Source organism: Mesocricetus auratus, unplaced genomic scaffold (genome assembly GCF_017639785.1).
Source record: "Mesocricetus auratus isolate SY011 unplaced genomic scaffold, BCM_Maur_2.0 Super-Scaffold_100010, whole genome shotgun sequence".
In the NCBI taxonomy this organism is placed as follows: domain Eukaryota; kingdom Metazoa; phylum Chordata; class Mammalia; order Rodentia; family Cricetidae; genus Mesocricetus; species Mesocricetus auratus.
In genome coordinates this window covers 6043757-6067231 of record NW_024429194.1, presented here as the reverse complement: position 1 = coordinate 6067231, position 23475 = coordinate 6043757, and the positions used below count along the sequence as shown (strand labels likewise).

The following is a 23475-nucleotide window of genomic DNA, read 5'->3' as shown; positions in this document are numbered from 1 at the left end:
ACTTTTCTGCATAGACTTTCTTTTCCTCAAAACCCAGACAGGCAGGCATGGGTCCGGTTCTGATGGAGACAGTCACAGGATGGGGACCAGGTGCGGACGCATGCCTGTGCCCTCTGCATCTGCCGACCCAGTCTCCCTCATCTTCGGGGCACTCGAGGGCAGGGGTGGCCGGGCACGGTGACCCGGCCACAGGCACCCCGCAGCTGTCATAGCATCTGACCCCCCCTGCACCCCAGTGCTCACAGCTCGCTAGCAACTTCATCAGCTGCACCCCAGTGCTCACAGCTCGCTAGCAACTTCATCAGCTGCACCCCAGTGCTCACAGCTCACTAGCAACTTCATCAACGCATGAGCAGAGAAGAACTCTGCAGGCCTTGTGCCAGCAAAGCCAGCAGGGAACTTGCTGTATCTACAAAGCCACTTCACTGTCATGGAGGGCTCTCCCGAGACAACCCACCCCCCCAGAAGTCAGGCGTGTCGCTGGAGTGCACTAAAAAATATGTTAATGGGGCTGGAGAGACGTCTCAGCCATTAAAGGCTCACGACCAAAAATATAAAAATACGTTAGTAATCTTGTAGGTCCAGAAAAACATCTCCAGGTCCTACTTCTTCTGGAGGCAGGGACACTTGGGGTCAGAGTTTACAACCCTGAGGAAGAGTATGTTGCAGTCAACACTTCCTCCCCGCCTGTGATGTAAAGATGGGGCGCGTCTGGCTTTTGCATATTCGGCCAGCCAGTTGGCAAACAGCTACTGCCTTGGTGCTAGGTACCCAGCTCTCTTTGAGAGGCTAAGAACACAGAGAAAGTAGCGGGCGTACCCTTATAAGGCAGGCTTGGGTCTGGGTTCTTTCCAGGACCCTCGTTATAGTGGCCCAAAATGCCTGTCATAAAATGTCATTGTCGCCAAGCTAACACTGGCTTTACTACGCCCACGTGCTGCATGGAGTCACAGAAGCAAGTTCCAAGTGCCATCTTAGGTGGCCTCCGTACAGCTGCATCACTCAGGACAAAGCGCCAGCTCACAGGAGACAGAGCTGACGCTCTTTGGAAGGGGTCGCTGACATCCCTACTGCTGCTGCAGTAACCTTAAGTCCAGGTCATTAAGTCACTTGTCCACGGCCACCTGACCGCTAAATGACTTATGTCCAAACAACACACTACTCACTGTGACCCGACACCGCTCTGAGTGGAAGGCGCTGGTCTTCCAGGTGTCTACCGGGCGGCCACGCCCCCCATGCTATCTCCTGACGCCTTTGTTTACAATGTTTTCTCTGCACAGAGATCTTTGCTTTCCTCCTGAGCAGCTAGCTCCCTCTCCAGCTGTCCGCTCTCTTCCACATCATACTAAGACTGTGCCACGTTCTTCCACCATGTCCTGCCGGAGCCCAATTCCTTTCCCGCAACATCCCAAGCAGGACACGAGGCCGCAGGGCTTGTCCTTGGCCTGCGAGCCTCCCTCAGGCTCACCTCTGACCCTGCTGCATCCTGCATCTCTTGCTGCAGAGACACCGTGGTTTAATGGCCCCAGGCCTGGGGCATTCTTACCTGCTGAGCACAGGCCTCTCCAGGCCTGATGTGACAGCCGGGATCCGGGTGCCCCCGCAGTGTGCCCTGACATTCTGTCTGCTCGTCTGTGCCACCCCACCATGAGTGAGGTTCTTCTCAAAAAAGGACAGCGCCCTGGGAACTGGAAATGCTGCTGAGTAGCCGAAAGCTTCTGAACAAATTCACTAAGTGGCCAAATGCCTCTGGAGGTCTGCTGGGGCAGGTCCAGGGTCTCTGAATGTAACGGAACTAAAGGTCGGGGTGATGTGTGTGTGCGTCCCTTGCAGGAAAGCATCAGGGGTGCTGATGCCTTCAAAGGACTCATTTGTCCCTCGTGTGACACAAACGGCTTGGAAAGGATTGACTCGGATGACAGGGAAGATGCAGTTGCGACCGCTTGGCTAGAAGACAGAAGAATGCCCTGTCTGGTCACTTCACTAACCAGGACGCTCCCTTCCCCCAAAGTCTCACCGTGATCCACCAACAAATTAATGCAGAAAGTAATTCTAGAGACTACAGAAACACACCAATAACCCCCTCCCCCTCACTGCGCTGCTCCCCAAACGAGCGCATGCATCTCGTACTCTCTCTGCGCTCAGACGCTCTTCAGGGGCTGGGGAGACGGCCAAGTGGGTGAAGGTGCTCTCTGCAGGGCCTGAGAACTGGAGGTCAAGGCCCAGAATCCACGTGGTAGGAGGGGAGAGCTGACTCCCACGGCTTTTGCCCCTTTGACACACACACTAGACAAATACACAAACAAAACTATCTTTAAACATGACCGTCCTGTTTTACTGGTCCTCTGACTTTCCATTCCTCCTTAGTCACATAAATCTATTCCTACTAGCTACTTTTGTTTTCTTCGTTGTAACTGTTGGTGGTTTCTTTAAGTCTGCTGGGGGTTTTTTTGTTTGTTTGTTTAATATTTTTCTCCAAATAGGGATCCATAAAAATGTCTCACCATCAACAAAACAACAAGGAGAAACCGGGCCGGGGAGGGGGGTTCTAAACCGAAGTAGGTGTGTGTACTATTATTGTAAAGAACGCTTCTTGGCCCGGCCCCCCCCCCCCCCCCGGGAAAGAGACGACTAACCACAGGCGATGCCGTGAACGTCCTGCGTTCAAAGCTGCATGGAGCAAGCCTGGCGTTGCTGACATGGAAATGCTTCCGTTGCCCTCACGGCTGGTCTCAGATATTTAGCTTTCCCATGCAGCCAATCACTTACACGTTCAACCCACGCACTCAGCTAGTCATTCATTCATTCATTCATTCATTCATGCCTGCACTTAGTCACTCGCCACTCGCCCATGCATTCAATAAATGCCCCCTGTGTTTCTCTTGGAGTTAAGAAGTCACTGTAGTGGAGAGAAAAACCGAGCGAGTCCATGCCTTCCCTCGCTGAGCTGTGTCTGTCTAGTAGGGAGGGCCGCTACTCAGATAAGAACACACACACACACACACACACAAAGCGTCCACAAGAGAAGGCCCCCAACCCCCCAGCTGTGCTCCTCGGGGAACTAGGAACTCAATCAAGAAGACTGTCAAGGAAGAAGGCACACCACGTGAATCAAACAGTGTGGGGTGCACCCCAGCAAGACATACACGGGGGGGGGGGTATCTAGCGAGCGCCCCAAGTGAGACACTAGGCTCTTGGGGGGACAGAAAGGAAGACGGTAGAAAGGGAAGAAAGTAAGTCCACACGGGTTACTGGGCCTAGCCAACGACTTCGGGGGCTGGAGGAGTGGAGAGGTCTGTTGCAGAAGGCTCACATGGCAGCTTGGGGCAGAACTTACCGGAGGGGAGGCACTGAAGCAGAGAGGTCTGCCACGGAACTACTAAGACAGTGGGGTTGTGGGAGTCTCGGTTCCATGGAGGCCGAGAGAAGGGAGATGCACGGAAAACCAGGGAGCTCTGCAGTGTGGCGGCTGACTGGGGTGCTGGGTTATGTCCTCCAAGGATAGGTGGCCACGGTTAGGCGTGAAGATACGGATCAGAGGGACCGCTGCCAGCACATGTCAGAAGTGACAAAAGGGGTCAATCAGCTCCTCAAAACCCACACTGGGGTCAGGGGAGTCTCAGCACGGTGTGACACGGACAGGCAGAAACAATAGAGGCCCCGGCATGTGTCTCAGGACATCTATTGTGTGAGTGGGGTGGGGAGCCGGGGGGGGGGGAAATCACTGCAAATGAATTGCTACCAAGAGGAGCAGTCAAAAAGAAACAGCACAGGCCACTGTATCAGGTCGCATGAGGATGAGGGCTGGTGCACAATTGAATTTCCCCGCCTACCTCAGTGTTGTGAGTTGACACCAAGAAGGTATGTTCGAAGTCCTAACTCTTGGCAGCAGTGACTATATATAACCTTATTGAGAAAAAGGGTCTCGGCGGTGCAATCAGGGACGGATGAGGCCGCACTGGAGGATGGTGAGCTTGGGCCACGGTGGTTGAGACTCCCAGGGGCAGAGGGAAGGGAAACGCACACTCGGAGAAGGCCGTGCAAGTGTCAGCTGAGGGAGTCACTGAGGAGGTGCAGCTATGGAAGGACATGGCACCAGCAGAGGAGAGAAAGGGGGAGCAGACTCTTCGTTAGAGTCTTCAGGGAGCATGGCTCAGCACCACCTTGATTCCAGGCTCCTGGTCCCCCGAAATAGGAAATAATAATAAGTGTCTAGTTTAAAGCCACCCATTTATAGTCTGTTGTCCCAGTAGCCTGAGGAAAGTCACAGAGCCGGTACTATGGAGCAGGTCACGCCTGCGGAGCTCACTGGGGAAGGCGCAACCTGACTGTCCTCTCAGATTTCCATCAGGAAGTCAGGGTCAATGTGGGACACTACGGAAGAATGGGTGTTATGATCCAAAGCAGGCTCCAGCAACAGAGGCCAGTGTGAGGAGAGGGGAAAGACCTGGGCAGTAAGGGATCTCAGGCTCCGTCTTCACCTGCCTGCCCCATCCTCAACAGAAACAGGGTCCCAAAGCCGTTCATCAAGAGAAGGCCACATGCCGGGGGATTGGTGGCACATGCCTTTAATCCCAGCACTCGGGAGGCAGAGGTGGGTGGATCTCTGTGAGCTCGAGACCAGCCTGGTCTACAAGAGCTAGTTCCAGGACAGCCTCCAAAGCCACAGAGAAACCCTGTCTCGGAAAACCGAGAGAGAGAAAGATGGCCACACTGGAGTAGTTTGAACCTGATCCTCTTGGGACCAGGGTCCTTATACAGTGGCTGTCTCTTTTCTCTAAGAGCAGAGAACCCATCCTCCGCACACTCCCCAGCCACTGCTTTTGCATTCACACTAAACTACATTCAAAGTCACAAAAGGACAGATGTTTCCTGTAGGAAGCCAGAAGAGGTCAACCCAACCCTAAGAAAAGAAGAAGAAAAGAAAAGAAAAGAAAAGAAGAAGAAAAGTCCCGCTGTCTGTATACCTAACCTTCAGTACTTCTTTCCTTACCCACGGATGCAGTGAGGGAATGTTGCATGAATATCTTGGTAACTCCGGGGCCCAGCCCACTCCTCTAAGACGCGATTAGCAAATGGCCTAGGACGCCGATCGTCCACATAGGAGAAACGGAACAGGCAGGCACTCTGCTCATATTGACCATGAAGATAAAACCCATTTGCTTCAAGAACTTAATTGTGTGAGTCAAACATCCAATTACATGAGAATGGGTTCTTGGGCTTGGCATATCGGATGAGGCTCATAAAGTAGAGCACGATACAACTTGAGCCTCAAGGGTGGAAAGATGCCAGTCTGGGGGAGCATACGCGAGTGATAGAGGGGATGCCTCGATGAGCCCATAAACATAAATAAAAAAAGAAAAACAAGAAAAATAACAAAAAAGAGAGAGCGGGGTGTGGTGGCGCGTGCCTTTACTCCTACTGAAACATGTGGATCTCTGTGAGTTCGAGCTAGCCTGATCTACACAGTCAAGTTTCAGGGCAGCCGAGGCCCACAAACAACAACCAAGTATGAACACAGTAAGAGACACGCACACCGAAGAACGCTGACTTCAGAAGCCAACAGGAGAGTGGAAACCGAAACCATAAGCATACGGACGTGCTGAGTCCTACACTGTGCTGTTCAGCAGAAGGCAAGGATTAAGTCCAACCACTCAAGGCTTCTAACAGACACAGAATAAAAATGTCACAGACATATAAACCGTTACACCGGCGTGGAAAATGATTAGCTATCACCTATGGAAACAAACGACACATGTAAACAATTCGAATGGATTATTTCTTCAAAGATGTGAAGGTGGATGGTCAGTAGGCAGAAACATCACCAGACATCGAGCACGTAAGGGAAAACCACTGAGAGACCTTCAGTCACGAAATAGCCACCATCTAATGATAGAAAATCTTCAATCTGAGCGCTTAGGAGGCAGAGGCAAAGGCAGAGGCAGGAGGGATCTCTGAATCCAAGGTCAGCCTGATCTACATAGGGCGCTCCAGCCCAACAAGAGTTACCCGGTGAGACCCTGTCTCAAAAGTATTAAAAAAGAATAACATTGAGGCAGGACGTTGGGGCAATTAGCACCTTAGTGCATCACTCGTCACTGTGCAAAAATGACACAGCCACTGTGGAAAACATCACCATGTTTCCTCCAAAACATTAAAAGCAAAGCTGCCATAGACTCCAGCAATCCCACCTCCAGACAGACACCCCAAAAAATCAGAAGCGGGACTGTCTTGCACATCTGTGTTCACAGTACAAAAATGGGGGAGTAATGCTCATACCCACCAACCGACAACCAGCTACACAGAACTGTGGCTCAATCACCCAGAGGAGCGTTACGCAGTTCTGACGCATGCTGTCACGTGGACGGAACATGGAGCGCCTTATGCCAAGTGAAATAAACCAATAAACTCAAAGGCGGAGCACGTGCCCTGCATTCAGCACCTGTGAAGGTCCAATCCCAAGCATGCGCCTGCCGCCATAAGTCTACCGAAGACATCTGCACTGTCTCCATGGTCTCGCTCACTCAAAAAATAAAAACACGCGTGAGCTGTACGCAAGGGAAAAAAAAATAAAAACACGTGTGAGCTGTACGCAAGGGGAAAAAAATAAAAACACGTGTGAGCTGTACGCAAGGGGAAAAAAATAAAAACACGCGTGAGCTGTACGCAAGGGAAAAAAAAGACATCAATTATTATGGACTCCTTCCGCTTGTTATTTCATGTTCCACATTCTCTGTTTGGAAAAAAAACAAAAACGAAGAATCCCAGCGTACTAATTAGCATCTGTGTGGCTATCTGACGTTTGCTTTCTAAAAGTCAGCATACGGGGAGGGAGAATGATAAAGGGGAGAGATGAAGAATGGCGGTGTTGACAACGGCTGGGCTGGAGGTCCTTGCAAATTCATTGCACTGCTCTGTCCAATGCGATATTTGAAAACTTCCATGAGTAAGATTAAAAAAAAAAATCCAGTGAGCCTCCACTGTGTAAACACTTCTACATCCCTAACTCTAGGTGGGTCCTGTTGCAATGGTGTCAGCCCCTGGGGATGAGCTGACTCAGTTCCTTGGGGGGGGGGGAGGGATGTCTGCAACGCACCTCAGAACTTCCGAGTAACCATGGCAAACTGAAGGGGTCATGGGATGCAGGACTCCCCTGGAGACCCCAGGCTCCATCTCAGTAACTTCACTGAGACCTCACCTTCTCCTCCACACAAGCTCACCGGCCTGAACTCCACCAAGCCCAGAGCACACAGCCCTGGCTTCCAGCTGCCCCAAGACAGCTTGTTTCCAAAGCCATTTAACTCTCCATTAACTTGATTTGATGAGTTCCTGGATGGTCACCAAGCGCATTGAAAAATAAAGCCCCAACAGCAAGCACATCATAATTTAACCGTAGCCATCACTGTCCGTCTGCGTAGCTTTGGCACCAAAGTAAGTCACTTTTGGTTTTGACTTTTCCCTCTCATCCTTCCTGCTTTGTGTGCTGGACTGCTTGGCATGCAGCTGTCATACCGCTGATGTTCCCCACCCAACAATCTTTTACCTAGTTGCACAGTTTGCTGTTGCCATCGTGTGATTTTTGTCCCGAAGAAGCATCCAACTCCCCCTTTAAACATCTGGAGTGCCAACAACGGAATCCAAGGCACTTGCTATTCTGAGTAATTTACTTGAAGTTCAGAAAAGCAGAAGTTGAAACAAACGGCTTTGATGAATGGGTAAACCCAGTGTCCTTAGTAATTCCCCACAGAAGATAGGGAAGGGAACAGCCAGACACAATTACTGTGGGCTAATTAACACCACTGTAATTAGCCAGGGTCCTACAGACCACACCTCTGACTTCATCAGACAACCCCAAACTCCTTCGCTCATCCACTTGAAAGTGTCTACTGTAACTCCATCTTTGCAAGCACTGAGCTGTGAAGAACACTGGACACTCTCCTAGAGCTTAAGAAAATCTTGGCCCTGCCAACTAATTCTGTAAAAGGAGAGTTTAGGGTTGTTTCTGGAAACAGTGGTAAGAAACTCTAAGAGGCAAAACAATCTGGTTTAGTGTTCACTTTCAATCCAATGAACAGAAGAGCAATGACCGGAGATAAAAGGACAGAAAGTGCCCATGGCCCCTGCCCTGAGGAAGTGTGCTTCAGACAGCTCTACTACTTCCTAAATCAATTATCCAAGATTTCCAGTCCTTAATCTCCCCAGGCCTGGGGGTATCTGCCTGATAAGGGTGATAAAATAATTGATCAGCAGCCAGCCTGCCTCCCAGGGCTGTTAAGGGCAAGAAAAGCCAATACTGGTCATTACCTCATGCTCAAGGAGTTCTCCAAGGGAAAGCCGATTCTCAGAGCTGAACCACCAAAAGAACTGTAACTAGAGATTAAAGTTCCCAGCACACGGAAATGATAGCTCTTAAGGACAGGGAAATGCTAATTGCCCCATTGTTGAACTGCATCAAATCATCCTGTACTCCATGAATGTTTTTGGTGGTGAGCCTAGCCTTTAACGGCTGAGCCATCTCTCCAGCCCTGTACTCCATGAATATATGCAAATATTATTGGAAAGTTTCTACACCCAGATAAGCCTCTCTGCCAGTGCAGCAACCCAGACCAACCCAAATTAGAAAAAGCCCACATTTAATGGATACAGTGCTCCAGGATGGCCTTCCAGCATCTTCCCCCCCCAACCAGAGGACACAGAGAGACCAGAAAAAAACATCCATCCTGTGGGAGTGGTCTAGAGCATCTCTAGGGAAAGGGCCATCATTAGGCAGGCTTTATGAGATGCAGCAGGGCTTGGGTGGAATTTCCACCATAACATTCCAGACTCTTTGGGTCTATGGGTGCCAGGGACTGGGGTGAAGCTTCCACCGTAACAATTATGCCGGATTGAAACAGGAATACAGAGATGAGAAGCACGAAGATCTCAAAGTTTAAAAAATAATTATTGTTCAAATAAATAAATACTGGCGAGAGAAAGAGGCTGGAGTCAGGTGTGGCATGCATGCCAGGGGTAGGGGGTAGAGTTTGGAGCCTTTTTACAGAGAGAGTTCCAGAACAGCCAGAGCTACAGAGTGAGACCCTGACTGGAAAGAAAACAAACAAACAAACCAAAAAAAAAAGAAAAAGAAAAAAGAAAAACCAAAACCAAAAGACTGATTTTAGTTAGGACCCAAAATATGCAAAAGTGAGTTAAAAGCACTCTATACAGCTATTCCATTTTTCACGTGTGTGCATATTTGTACAGGTGGGTGTGAGAATGTGTGTGTGTGTAGGTGTGTTGGGCACGTGTGCACACAAGCCAGAGGAGGTCAGAAGAGGTCATCAGATCCCCTGGAGTGGGGAGTTACAGGCGTTTGGGCGCCACATGATAATGGATGCTAGGAACCAAATCTGGCTGCTATGGAAGAGCAGCCAGCATCCTTAGCCAGGAAGCAGCTCTCCAGCCCCACCCCCCACCCCGCCCTGCCCCTCCCATCCCCAGCTCTTTCTTTAACACTTGCCTCCAAACTCTGCAGAAAGGGCAGGAGGAGACAGTGACTACTTAACAAGGGGCCGGTGTTGTTGTGGCCTCCCTGACAAATAAGTGTGACTCCTTTCTTCTCCTCCTCCACAGGGATCTTAAGGTGGCCCTTTGTCCTGACACACAGACTCCCTTCTGAGCCCAAGGCTGGGGAACAGGGCTCCACAAAGCCTTTTGTTACCCTGACCTTGGAAATGCTTGGGCCACAATCCTCAGTGGACACATTCAGGCCATCGCAGCGGTGTATCCCACAGATGCCCGAACTCCCAGGAATACCCACATACATGTTTGTCTCCTATACGCTCTTACCATGAGGGTCAATCTGTGAACTGCGCACAGTAAGAAATTCAGATCAGTAATAAGGCAAAGCAAGTTGGATGCCCACCCCTTTAATCCCAGGCCCCGGGAGGCAGAAGCAGGCCGGTTAAGTGAACATAGGTGTGATGTGGCATTACTATAGGAAGTGTCTAGCTGCGTGTTGTTTTCTCTAAACCCATTCTTGACACAACCTTAAACTCTCCGGCCCATGCCCGTTACTAAGTGTCCAGATGGAGCCTCAATGCATGACCTCAGAACAACCTTCTAGTGCATACTGGCTGTTCTGCTGTTTGGTTTGCGAAACAGAAGGTCAGCTCCAGCTTCTGTATGTGAACGCCCTGCTCCAGGACTTCACGGTGTCATCAAAGAGAGCAAGAAGGATCCAGCACGGGTCCTGGAATGTTCTGTGCCATATGTGCCCTAGAGCTGCTAACTCGGGAAATAGCTGAGTATGAGATACATCAGGGTTTATACAAGGGAACCACCATACATGCATATATGCAGCACATATACATACACATACATGTACCACACACACACACACACATACACACACACACACACACACACACACGCACGCACGCACGTTCGCACGCACCACCAGGTGCACAATGACACATGAACACCTCTGAAATCAAGTCTTTAGGCCAATGACTTTGTCACTGTTTCACTGGTTGCAGGTTTGGTTTTAAATGACAGGCCTTCTAATCTCCGGCCAAGTCAGTGAAAACTGGTTTGTCCCCAGAAAGTAGTCATTCCTGGGCTGTTTGTGACATAGATTTTTAAAATATGCAATAGAATTGTAGGATTCTTCATTTTTGTCTATTCATTTTTAATGCAAGAAGCCTTACACAGGCCAGTAGACACATGTACACACTTTACACATAACACCCCCAATTTCTATGACTTCCTCTTTGGAAGAGGGGAAGACATTCTGATTTTTAAAAGCATCCTGGTCCTCAACTCACTGTTATTCACTGTGCATGGACCTCTCTGCCACCGACATTGTGTGCCCTGGGACCTGGATCCTGCTTGCCCCAGGGTTCAATTTTCTCACCAGGTTGGGTGAGCGTGCCCCACCCAAATCACTGGGTTGCCCTGAGAAGGACAAAGACTGGCATTAGATCACCGAGGGCCACACCCTAGTGGCTTGGGAACTTTCAGCTGGCGGTGGAAGCTCTGGTCCTCCCACCTCCGCTGGATTCTCAGAAATGTGCTGAGCAAGCTCACCTAGGCTGGTCAGCTGTCCTTAAATCTTGCTAAGACAAAACGCATCCTGCTGCCCTGATATGACAACTTAGGGTTTTTTTTTTTTTAGAAGAACGAGTCTCTCAGACCGGGCGTGGTGGGCCAAACGTTTAATCCCAGAGGCAAGTGGTCTCTATGAGTTCCAGGACAGCCAGGGCTACACAGAGAAACTATGTTTTGAAACACTCTCCTTTTTTGGGGTGTGTCTCTACATAGCCCTAGCTTTCCTGGAACTATGTAGACCCAGCTAGCCTAGAGCTTACAGAGATCCCCCTGCCTCTGCCTTCCGACTGCTAGAATTAAAGGAGCGCCACCACCACGTCTGGCCTGATGAGATTCTTAAGGAAGGAGGCGGAGGCGACTGACTACTTTGTAACCAGTTCCAGTACTGTCACATTTCACCTGGAATGACAGGCCAGCATACAACCAACCGGCAGGAACTACTCCAGGGGGCGGGGCAGAGAAGGAAAAGACCAAGACGGGGGAGGGAGAGAGTGGACTCAAGTGTGATGAGTGTTGGTTTCGAACGACCTTCAGACGCAGGTCACCTTCCTGTACGCTAAAATCTGGCCTCCGATTTGTAATTAGTGGAAAGGAAACCGATGGCGATCGCATTGCTGTTCTTTACAACCTGAGAAGTCATAAAAGTGGAAAACCCAAGACTGCACTTACTAACTCACTAGAGTAATTACATATCCTTAGCTGTGTCTGGGGCTCCTCTTTGATGCAAAGAGGTCACTTGCCTAAGCAAAGCCACTCCAAATAAAACCTCACCACATAAAGCACCAGTGAGGGACAACTCTTACTTTACCCTTCTTGACTCTAACCCTGCACTTCCCCTCAGGTGGGACACACTTAACTACAAAGAGGAAGTTATGCACCTATGAAGTCGTACACCATGTTAAACCCCAACAATCTGGGTAACGGTGAAATCCACAGATGTCTGGTCCCACGTTAGGCCTGGGTGTGGTCCGGATATCAGGGGTCCTCAAAGATGCCCAGGGGTTCTGATACGCAATCAGGGGCAAACAGCGTGGGGCCTAAGGACTCAACCCTTCATGGGCATTTTACATTTTTTCCCCACCCAAGAAACCCATGCTACGGTAGCAACAAGGCCAAGGATGTCCCTCAGACTATGTCATACATAATCTTCCTAAGGACAAATCACAGGCACCTTCAAGGCTTAGCCAGAGTCGAGAGCACGGGGCCCAAGAGCTTGCTACCTGCTGCTCATCTAGCTGACTTTAAACAAAACAAAACAAACAAAAACAAGAAACCAAAGGCCGGCCCCACCCCTGAGAAAATGCACAATTACTAAGATTTCAGGCTCCACAGGAAAGCTGAGAGGTAAGATGTGAGACCAGAAGTAAGCCTGCAAATAAGAACAAAGACTGAGCCCTGTTCAGCCACCTCAGTCACAGCAGACAAGCCCTTCAAGAGGAAAGAACCAACAGCTCCCCCTACCCCCCCCCCCCGGGGGGGTCCCATCCCATCCCACTCACACCCCGGTTGATGGTAAATGCACATGGACAGCATGGTTTTTGCATGTACTTGTCTCAGCCAATAGCTCTCCACAGGAGCAGCTGACCCCACCCCTGGCCTAAGACACTGAGCAATATCTGCAGACATTTTTGACGGTCCAAAACTTGGAGCTGTGGCAGCCCTGATAGCATCTAGTGAGAAGGGACTAGAGATGCCATTGGCCGCCTGACACCCCATAGGGACAGCTCCTGCCACAAAGAGTTACCCATCCAAGACATCATGCACTCAGAGGCTGAGCAAGCCTGTTCTAAGAAGATAACTCGGAACGAATTCCTCCTACAACCACCCCCTCATGCACATGCACGCCATGATGTCTCCCGGGGACTCCATGACACGTGAGCCTCAATACCTCGTGATCACATAGACAGTATTTGTTTACAAAGAAGCCCAGTAACCTTGCCCCCCAAAATGCCTACATTCCAACCCCTGAAAACAGACGGGAAATGCTTGGCATGCCTTCAAAACTAAAGGCAAATAGCCTGGTCACACCCCCATAGTGACTCAGGTTCACTGGGGAGAAGGAACCTTCCAGCTCTCCCTCCCACAGGGATGCTAGAGGGCTGATGTGCTCTCCATCACTCAAAGTCACAGGGTCCTGTGACGTACAATTACACCTTTGAATTTCCATGTCCCTTGTATTTTAAAATGATTAATCAGCGGAAGACTTTTCTCAGCAATTGGTTTATAATCCCCTCATGCATGAGAAAACAACAATGCTACCTGTGTGAATACACACACACACACACACACACACACAAACCTCCAAGTGTCTCCACGACTGAGGTTGTCTGGCAGCCCCCTAGAGGAACACCAAGTGCCCGTAACACCCCCCAAGGCTCCCCCAAACACCCGCCCACTGGAAGAGCCGAAGCCCAAGGCCATGGGGAACCAACCACAGACTGTCTACCCCGGATGCTCAGAATGGTAAACACAAGCAGGTGTTTTATAAGTCCACACGGTTCTGCCTGGACAACCGCTCACATCAGCACCCAGAGATGAGCCGAGAATCTGTACGCTGATGCTGACCATCAGGTGGGCACCCCCGCACCCCCACATGCCCTGAGCCCAGCCAAACTGCTGTGGGTCACAAGCAAGCACAACCTAGAGCCCCCACGTGAAATTCCTTCGTTGACACGGTGAACCAAGCTGCATGAATTAAGAGAGAGGGAAAGTAAGCTGTCTGCTCCCCAAAGCTCATCTCTAGGTCAGAAGCCAACATATATCGAGGCAGGTTCTTACTGTGCAGCTCTGGCTAACCTCAGACTCTATTATAGAGACCAGACTGTCCTGGAAGTGACAAAAATCCCACTGACACTGCCTCCCCCAGTGCTGGGATTAAAGGTGCACACGACCATGCCTGGCTTGTGGCAACTACTCTTTTAAAAAGCAACCAGAACACGGCTATTTTGCTGGTTCTGATGCCCAAGGATCAATAGATACCGTGTGGAAATGTTGCCTCCTATTATCAAAGATCCTCATTAAAGGGAGCTGGGGCGGGGAAAGGAAGAGGTGACTGGAGCCCAAAGACCTTGGAAAGTCTGTAGACCACACCGACTCTCTGATTGATGCAGGCAATCCAAAAGGTACTGTCGTTGCCTTGAGAAGCCGCCAGGCTGCTGGGGCACCTCGGTGCTGTGGGGGAGGCTCCACCAGCTCACAGGCCAACTTGGCACAGCGTGACCCCAGTGGGGCTTGGCTGCATGCTCGGGGACCTTAGGAGCAAGAGCAGCTTTGCTCACCACTGGCCAGACATGAAGCTTTTATCACCATTGCCAAAAACCCTACAGTAGATTACTGGCACTCCTGAATTGTGCTGGGGTAATCATTTACAGAACCATAAACTCCTTAGGAAGAGATTTTTAAATAATGACAAGGCGCTTTCTTGAGCAAGAGAAATAATTTGTTGTTGCTTTGTTTTTTGAGACTGGGTCCCTCAGTGTAGCCCTGGCTGTCCTGGGATTCGTTCTGTAGACCAGGCTGGTCTTGAACTCACAGAGATCCGCCTGCCTCTGCCTCCTGAGTGCTGGGACTAAAGGCGTGCGCCACCACCTCCCAGCTCAAAAGTAACAATTTTTTAATGAGGGGTGGGATACAAGCATATAAATACCACAAGGCAAAGATGTGATTGATGGTCCAAGAGTCCAATGAGGGATCAGACAAACCACACCAATGGCCGGCCTAGACAACATCAAGAGAGCATTTGCTATGGAGATGAAGAACCAAGCCTGCTCAGTTTTGCAGAGAACTAGGAAACAGAACCGCACAAATATATGCCCACAGCTAATTTTTTGGGCTGTTTTTGTTTTGTTTTGTTTTGTTTTTGAGAAAGGCTCAGTATGTAGCTCTGGCTGGCCTGGAACTCAACTTTGTGGACTAGGCTGACTTCCAACCCTCAGAGATCTGCCCGCCTCTGCCACCTGAGTGCTAGGGTTAAAGGTGTGCGCCGCCCGCCACCATGCCAGCTAATTTTTTGACAAAACACCAAAAAGAAATCCAAATGGAGGAGAGGAGTCATTCCCATATTTGCGTAGCGCTGGGGAAACTGGCAGCCATCAGTACAGGAAAAAAAAAAAAAAAACAGAGCAAACATTTAAAACAAAGCCCAGAATCTAGTCCATATCTTATACAGAGAACGTAACTTCAACTGAATTGTGAACCTAATGTGAAACTACAAAATCTTAAAGATGGGGGAAGGAGGGAGACAGAAAACATTCCGTCTAAAGCTAGGACTTCAGCTGCTAAAGTTCTTAAAACTGTGACCATAAAAGGAGACATCTATAAACCAGGCCTCATCAGACATGAAATGAAGAGCTTAGGCTGAGTAAGACCCCTGTGGAGAGGACGAGAAGACAAACTACCAAGACGGAGAGCCTGTGAACTGCGTCTGGCAAAGGACGGTGTCTGGAACACAAGAACTCTCAGAAATGCAACAGTAAAATAAACTCTCCAAATGCAAAACCCAGTGAAAGAAACACACAGAGACATCTTCTCAAACGAGACACAGCCGGCAAACAGCACGAGAAAACATGCCTGCCGTCATCAGCCACAGAGAATGCAAGTCAGAACCAATGTGAGAGATCACCTATTGAAAACAGTGGATGTTGCGTAGCTCTAGTCCCAGCACTCGGGAGGGAGAGGCGGGAGGATCTCTGTGAGTTCGAGGCCAGCCTGGTCTATACAGTGAGTTCCAGGACAGCCAGAGCTGTCTCAAAACAAAACAACAGTATTGTCTATGCTTGTGAGTGTGGTGACATCTTGCTTGTACAAAGAAAGCCTGCCTGAAGGTCAGAGAATGGAGCTTACCACTAGCTAACCATAGAGGTCTGGAGGTCTGTACAGACAGGCAGGAAGTGAGGTTGCAGGGCAGAAACAGGGTATACGCAGGGAGAAACAGGAAATCGCTCTCTTCTCTGCTGAGCCGCTAAGGAGGTAAAGTGTGGTGGTGGCTTTGCTTTTCTGAATCCTCAGGCAAGCTTTAATAAATCATAAGTAATACGGCACTACAGTGGAGACCTTGGAATGCCTGAGCATCACCAACAGTGGGGAGAGCCACTCTGAGAACTTTCTTTCCAGAGTTGAACATGCAAATCCTATACACCCCAGGATTGGGTTGGGTGTCTACCCCAGAGAAATAAGACCTCATGTTTCCACAGACACAAGCACACAACTCCATATGATAGCCCGTGGGGTGGGGACATAACTGCCTTCTTTGCCCTCGATGCTAACTCAAAGCAGACTGCTTCTAAGACAAACGTGTGAGGTGTTCTCACAGTGATCCATTATCCAAGACCATGTGGGTCCAGGTGGGGTCAAGTCGGCAGGTAGGGCCAGGTGGGGGCCAGGTGGGGGTCAGGTGGGGGCCAGGTGGAGCCAGGTGGGGGTCAGGTGGGGGTCAGGTGGGGGCCAGGTGGGGGCCAGGTGGGGGTCAGGTGGGGGTCAGGTGGGGGCCAGGTGGGGGCCAGGTGGGGGTCAGGTGGGGGCCAGGTGGAGCCAGGTGGGGACCAGGTGGGGGTCAGGTGGGGGTCAGGTGGGAGTCAGGTGGAAGTCAGGTGGGGGTCAGGTGGGAGTCAGGTGGGAGTCAGGTGGGAGTCAGGTGGGGGTCAGGTGGGAGTCAGGTGGAGCCAGGTGGGGGTCAGGTGGGACCAGGTGGAAGTCAGGTGGGGGTCAGGTGGGGGTCAGGTGGGAGTCAGGTGGGTCCAGGTGGGGGACAAGTGGGGCCAGGTTGGAGTGCTATAATAAAACTCAGCGCTGATGCTTGAGACAGAAAGCATCAGAGAACTCTGAGCTCTGTAAGGCTTCCTGGTCCTTAGACACCAGCTGAAAAGGTCAGATCCCAGACTACCTGAAGCATCTGTCCAACTTGGCTAAAATGAGACGCTCTCGCCACTCGGGACTCAGTCATTTGCTGCCATTGCTCATGGAAGTCAAAGGGAAGCTTTACTCCTGCTTTAACCACGTTGCTATAGAAGGGTGTGGCTCAGGCATGACCAGCTGGGAAAGCTGCCTGGAGCGCGGTCTGGGGACACGAGGCTTGCTGTGCCCTTACACGCTCTCTGTTTTGGAGTCACAGAAGGCTTCGCTACAAAGGCGTGCTTGGTCACAGCACTGGCTCTTGATAACCTGACCTTTGTCTTCTCTTCCAATGATGGAATGGAATGACCATCTCCCCCCCAGTGTTAGGCAGGCTTTCCACTCGGCCACACCCTGAGTCGGATTAACTCGCTCCTTGCCCCTGCTCCCCAAAGGTGGAGGATAAAGCCTGCCGTCTCCTTGGCCAACTGCCTTGAGCGAACACAGAGGACCCCAAACACCCGTCCTCTCAGCACCACATACCCTCCCCCCCTCGGAGAGCCCAAAGGTTTTAGATTAGATGAGCCAGGAAGGGATGTACGGAGAAAACAAGCAAGCTGTACACACGTGGTCCGTCGCTGACTGCGTCTGCCACCTACGGGGAGGCGGTCCCAAGTGACGGTAGTACCCAACGACACCGTCGTCGCCTCGGTCTGTGAAGAGATCCCCCACATGCCTATGTGCGTGCACAGGCAAGGGCGGATGGTTCAGAAACTCCCTTCGGATTCTGTGGGACTACATCACACCTATCACAGTTTGATTTACAAGTCTGTCACAGCAAGAGATTAGCAAAATAATAAGGGACAACACACTGGAATAAAAAATACCTGCATTATCTACTTCTGGGGTTTCCACTTTATATTTTCAGTCACGGTGGAAACGCTGGGACGTGGAGCCTCAGGTAGGGTAGGACAGCGACTGTACTTTCAAAAGCCGGGCTGCGTCCTCGCTGAGGGAGACCTTGACACTTCTGCAGCTCACTCTCCACGGTCCTCATGCACCCTGACCTTTCCAGTGACCCCCCACCCCCCACGGGGTTTGTTCACCTCGTCTACTCCTGTTTCCTGTGAGCCCCAAGGAAAAGGAACACTTCTCGAACAGCAACAAGCCATGTGATTTGTTAAGTGACACTGTACCTCACCCCGACCCTGCAGAACTGTACGCTACTTCCAGTTCCAGGCAAAGAGTTTCATTCCTCAAGTTTTCCACAATAATCACTTAATAGCTTCATCACATGGAAACATCTGTTCAGGGTTTGGAATGTTACAGACAGCTTCTGTGGGGAGCTGGCGTCTCCAGGAGAGTCTTAAAGAATGCTCAAGATTGCTGGCAGACGGGTGGTCAGGAGCAGAAGAAGGCACAAACCTGGGCGGCCTGGGCGAGGAGCAAGATACTGAGACGGGTAGAGATCCCCACTCGCTCCCCTGGAAGGAAAACCTTCCTTCCTTCCTCCTGCGATGTTCTCATTAGATGAAACAGCATAGGTACTTCTAAAAATAGAAATTAATTACATAGAGAAGCATCAGTGGGTCAAAGGCACAGTTACCTTTCTGCAGCTACCTGATGGCAGACCTGAGCCGCCTACTGCTCTCCCTGCCTTGACGGGGTCCTGGCGCTAGTCACTGGCCTCTCCTAGCTCCGATGAAGATACTCAAGGAAGCTTCAGAGGAGGAGGAGAAGGGTCGACTCAGGGGAGCCCCGCTCCTTGCTGCATCAATCCTGCAGACCGCTGAGAGCGCCTAGCCCTGGGCTTCTCTGCTTTGCCGAGAGGGGGTGGGCACAACTCCCTAGGAATCCTTCGGGCTTGGATGCTCAACAGACCTGGCACTATGAAAGTCCTAAAAAAGCAAAAGCCAACATGCTGAAGATGTGTTTGGAGCCTGTGGAGCTCCTGGCAAATGGTGGAACCTTCAGGAAGGCGTGCCCTTGGAGAGGCCATGAGAGTGCCAGTCTCTGCCTCTTGACCACCACAGACTGAACAGCTGTGTCCCGGCTCACACGTCAGTTTTCCACAAATTTCACTTCATCACAGGCCTCAGAGGACCACGGGCTGATGTCTCTAAGAATCAAGGTAAATCTTCCTTCTTGTAAGTCAGCTATCTCAAGTTTTTTTTTTCAGAGATACAGACAGACAGACAGACAGACACACACACACACACACACACACACACACACACACACACACGATACAGACAGACAGACAGACACACACACACACACAAGATAAAGACAGACACACACACACATAAGATAGACACACTCACACACCCACAAGCCAGAGACACAGAGACAGACAGACACCACAGACCAGCTCTTCTCAAGTTCCAGCATTTAGGACTTAACCAGACACCATTAATTCATCTCCCTCCCTCTCTCCAACCCATTCTGTTCCATTACTACCTTAGCAGAACACACAACTGGGACATCACTTAAGTCACCAGATTCCTTCTCCTTCCTATACCTTAGCTGGAGTCTCCCCCACCCACTCCCGCCACTCACTCCCGCCACCCACTCCCCCATGAAGCCATCCAGTGACCTGTGAGTGAAACCAGAGACCGCTTGATTCCTTCACAGCTGTCCTGAGTGACTGCAGTGTGCCTGCACTCGGACTTACCAGGTTATGAGCCAGGCACGAAGCTCTGACCCAAAACATAGCCGGTGTCCTAAGGAGTGGGGCCACTGTAAGATTCTGCCCACGGAGAATTTTACGCCTTCCCCAAGGACAATTTTACGCCTTCCCCAAGCAAATCTTTGTTTCCTAGGGGAGCCATGAAGTCTGAAAACACCAGTGATGAGGTTTACTGCACTGTAGGACAACAGTTATTTATTATTTTTATGTACCTGCACTTGCGGACGCCCTGGCTGTCGGACGGTCTGAATATAATGGCACATAAACAAAGTCCTAGTTCAGAAGACTAGATGCCAAGGGGCAAGCAGAGAGTAGAAGCTATGACACAGCAGGAACCAGGAGGACAAAGCCCTGAGCACGGTGGGCGCTGAATATGACAGTGAGGGGAGGAAGGGTGCAGACCCACAGCCGAGGGGTGAGCAGACCCACAGCCGAGGGGTGAGCAGACCCACAGCCGAGGGGTGAGCAGACCCACAGCCGAGGGGTGAGCAGACCCACAGCCGAGGGGTGAGCAGACCCACAGCCGACAGCCGAGGGGTGAGCAGACCCACAGCCGAGGGGTGAGCAGACCCACAGCCGAGGGTTGAGCAGACCCACAGCCGACAGCCGAGGGGTGAGCAGACCCACAGCCCAAGGGTGAGCAGACCCACAGCCGGGCAGTGAACCAGAACCACAGCCGAGGGGTGAGCAGACCCACAGCCACTCGGTCAGTAGACCCACAGCCGAGACAAGAGCGCCACTTGAAGCTCCAAAGCTGCTGCCCAGAGAATGTCCCCGGACCCCTGTGGTTACACTCAGTTTAGGCAACACAGTGTGTCAGGTTACTGTGACCTTTCTTCCCAACATAGAGCTAAAATGCTCAATAAAACACAACAAGCAAAAGTTTCTATTTAACTGAACTTGGGGAATAAGACAAGACTTCTCCAGTGTCAGGAATGAGAAGCCGCTGGCACAGGGCACATCTGGTGACGACAGCAGACTTTCTAGCTCCTCGGAGACAGGGGCTTGCACACATGACACGGAAGGAAAACTAAAAATCCCTTGGGAGGACAGAGAGGTCCTGCTCAGGAGCCTGGAAGCGAAAACCATCTCTTCAAGTGCTAAGAGGATGGGGTCTACACGCATGCAGGTTGACAGCCGTATTCACACATGCCACTCTGCAGCAGGCGGGAATGAAGAGCTGCATCTAGTCAATAGCTAGGCTATGGGCTGCTCTCTGCAACCTGACGCCAACGCCCTGCTGCTGAAGAACTTGAGTACCTCATCAAACACACAGAAGCTGAGTTGGTGCCCAATCAGAAACTCCACCACTGATGACCGGCATTCATGGCGCTGGAAGGTACTTTGCACACTACCAGAGGAGAAAAGGAACCCTTGGTGTCACATAGATGTAAACCCTGTGACCTACACCAGCAAACCGTACTGGTGTAATAATGGCACAAATGTTATGGAGTAACCAACACTGTTGGGTTGGGTTGAAGGCCTTCTCAAGAGATGGAACCCATACCAATACCGATAAAGTAGGAGGAGATAGGTCATGGGCCTGGGGGCCTAGAGGAAACCCTAATACTATTTTCTGCTAAAGGAAGATAGCAATAAAAATGACTCCTAACAACATACTCATATGCCCACTGAGCAGAGTGTCTCTCGACCCTCATCAGAGAAGTTTCTTCTCTCAGGAGATGGGAATAAACGCAGGCACCACAATTGGACAACATTCAGGCAGTGAGAAACTTTGGAGCTCAGTTCTAAATGATGTCCTTGTCAAACCCCCCACCTCAGAGATCAGGGATCTATTAGAGGGTGAGGCAAAAGAGACCGCAGGGGCCAGAGAGGGCAACTGACCCAAGGAATGTCCCCTAGACACAACAGGACTGGTGCACACATGAATCACACACAAGACCAGACACACACACACACAAACATGCACACAACACACACAAGCATGACAAAGAGAAGGAAAGAAAAGGAACAAGCCAACAAACATACTTACTAATGAAAATAAGTGTTACTGTTGGGTAGGTCAACTAAGAGGGGGTGATTTTGAAAAGATGAAACTAAAAACGACAATGACAGGGAAGAGTGGATTAGCTCTGTAAGAGATGTGCGTCTTACTTGGAAAAGAAGCAGCGTAATAATTTTAAACTTCAAGTCAAACACTGCATGTGAAATATCTGAGTCACATTAACAACAGAAATAGAATGTTTAGTGTCCCAACTGAGAGAGAAAACACAAGAATCAAAAAACTCAAAGAAAAGGCAACACTTAAGAAAACAAACAAAAAAATGCATGGAAAACAAAGAGGACAAAATACAATGATCAGAATGAATCGATACATTTATTAACAGTCACAATGACATAAATGAATTAATTCATTGGTTCAAAAGTGCTTCTGAGCCGGGCGTTGGTGGCACACGCCTTTAATCCCAGCACTTGGGAGGCAGAGGCAGGCGGATCTCTGTGAGTTCGAGGCCAGCCTGGTCTACAGAGTGAGTTCCAGGACAGCCTCCAAAGCCACAGAGAAACCTTGTCTCGAAAAAAAAACAAAAAACAAAAAACAAAAACAAAAAACAAAATCAAAAGTGCTTCTGAGACATCATTTCAAAAAACAAAGCTACATTCTGATTCATAAAAAATAATATCCTAAAATGTCACCATAGAAAATCAGAAACTAAAGGAACCACAGAAAAGCTACCCCAAGCAAGTGCCAATAAAATACATTAGAGATGATACAATGAGAAAAGTTGAGACTTAATAGCAAAAAACAGGAAATTAGAGTAACAATGCCAATACCAACTGATGAGCATCATTTATCCCAAAAGTTCTAAACCTACTTAAGACTTTAAAATGTAGCTTCAAAATACATAAAGGGTTTGACACAGCCTGAATTACAGTTACAATAAGGCCAAATTATAAAGGATACAAAGAACTCAAGCAACACTATTAATGAATTGAATACACTTTTACAAACTGTAGCAATACAAGGATGGGCTGCAAAACAATTAAAAAACAAACGGAACGAGACTGGAAATATCGTAGATTCATTCTGTAGACAGAGAAACACGATTTCATCCAACCTTTGCATTTGCACATCGAATGTATAAAATGTTCTCCCTGCCTCGGGAGAAGCTTAAGTTTCAAAACTTCAGCCTAATGGAATTACATGAAAAGCTCCACCCAGACTTGGAACAGCCAGCCCCTTGTGCACACAGGAGCATACTATCTAACCACTCCCTGACTAAGTAAGCACACACCCACAATGACATCACATCCAGGGCCTGGAAAAGGTGGCCTGCAAAAGCCCTCTGGCTTCGAGTGGCTCTTGTGACTCCAATTAAATCAAATATATGGGGCCGCTTGTTTGCACAGAGCTCCTGCGACAGGCTCAGCGAGGGAACCAGAGCAAACCGCAATAAAATTCTCCAGCTGGAGTTCCGAGCACCACACGCCAACTGCACGCCTGTCTGAGCATCAGAGAAACCAGGAGAGACACAACAGTCAAACAACAGGAGCAAGCCAGTTCCCACCGATGTGACAATGCCCTCTTCGTGACCGCTCACAGTAACCTGAACGCCATCCACCAGGCTTTTCCCTCATCTTCCTTTTCCCTGTTCCTACGCCACAAAATCCATTCTTCTACCGCTGGTCCGGCAAGAGCGCTCGTTCTATTTTACGACCATCCCAAATCTCAAAATCACAACTCCAAACCAGTGGGGGCTGACATTCAATTTGTCTTTCAACACTCCTTCCACAGTACCGATTCACTGGGATGACATCTCTGCCCTTAGAAATTGTCAACCACTCTGGCTACTTATTATTTGTGTCTAGCACATAACCATATTCAAAGACTTGGGGGAGGGGGTCAATGC

General features: G+C 49.9%; 1 protein-coding gene across 4 annotated transcripts in view; it reads right to left on the bottom strand.

Annotated features, from left to right (window-relative positions):
* Nucleotides 1-23475, bottom strand: part of Mtcl1 (microtubule crosslinking factor 1) — a 111084-nt gene that overhangs the window by 71396 nt on the left and 16213 nt on the right. The window lies entirely within an intron of this gene.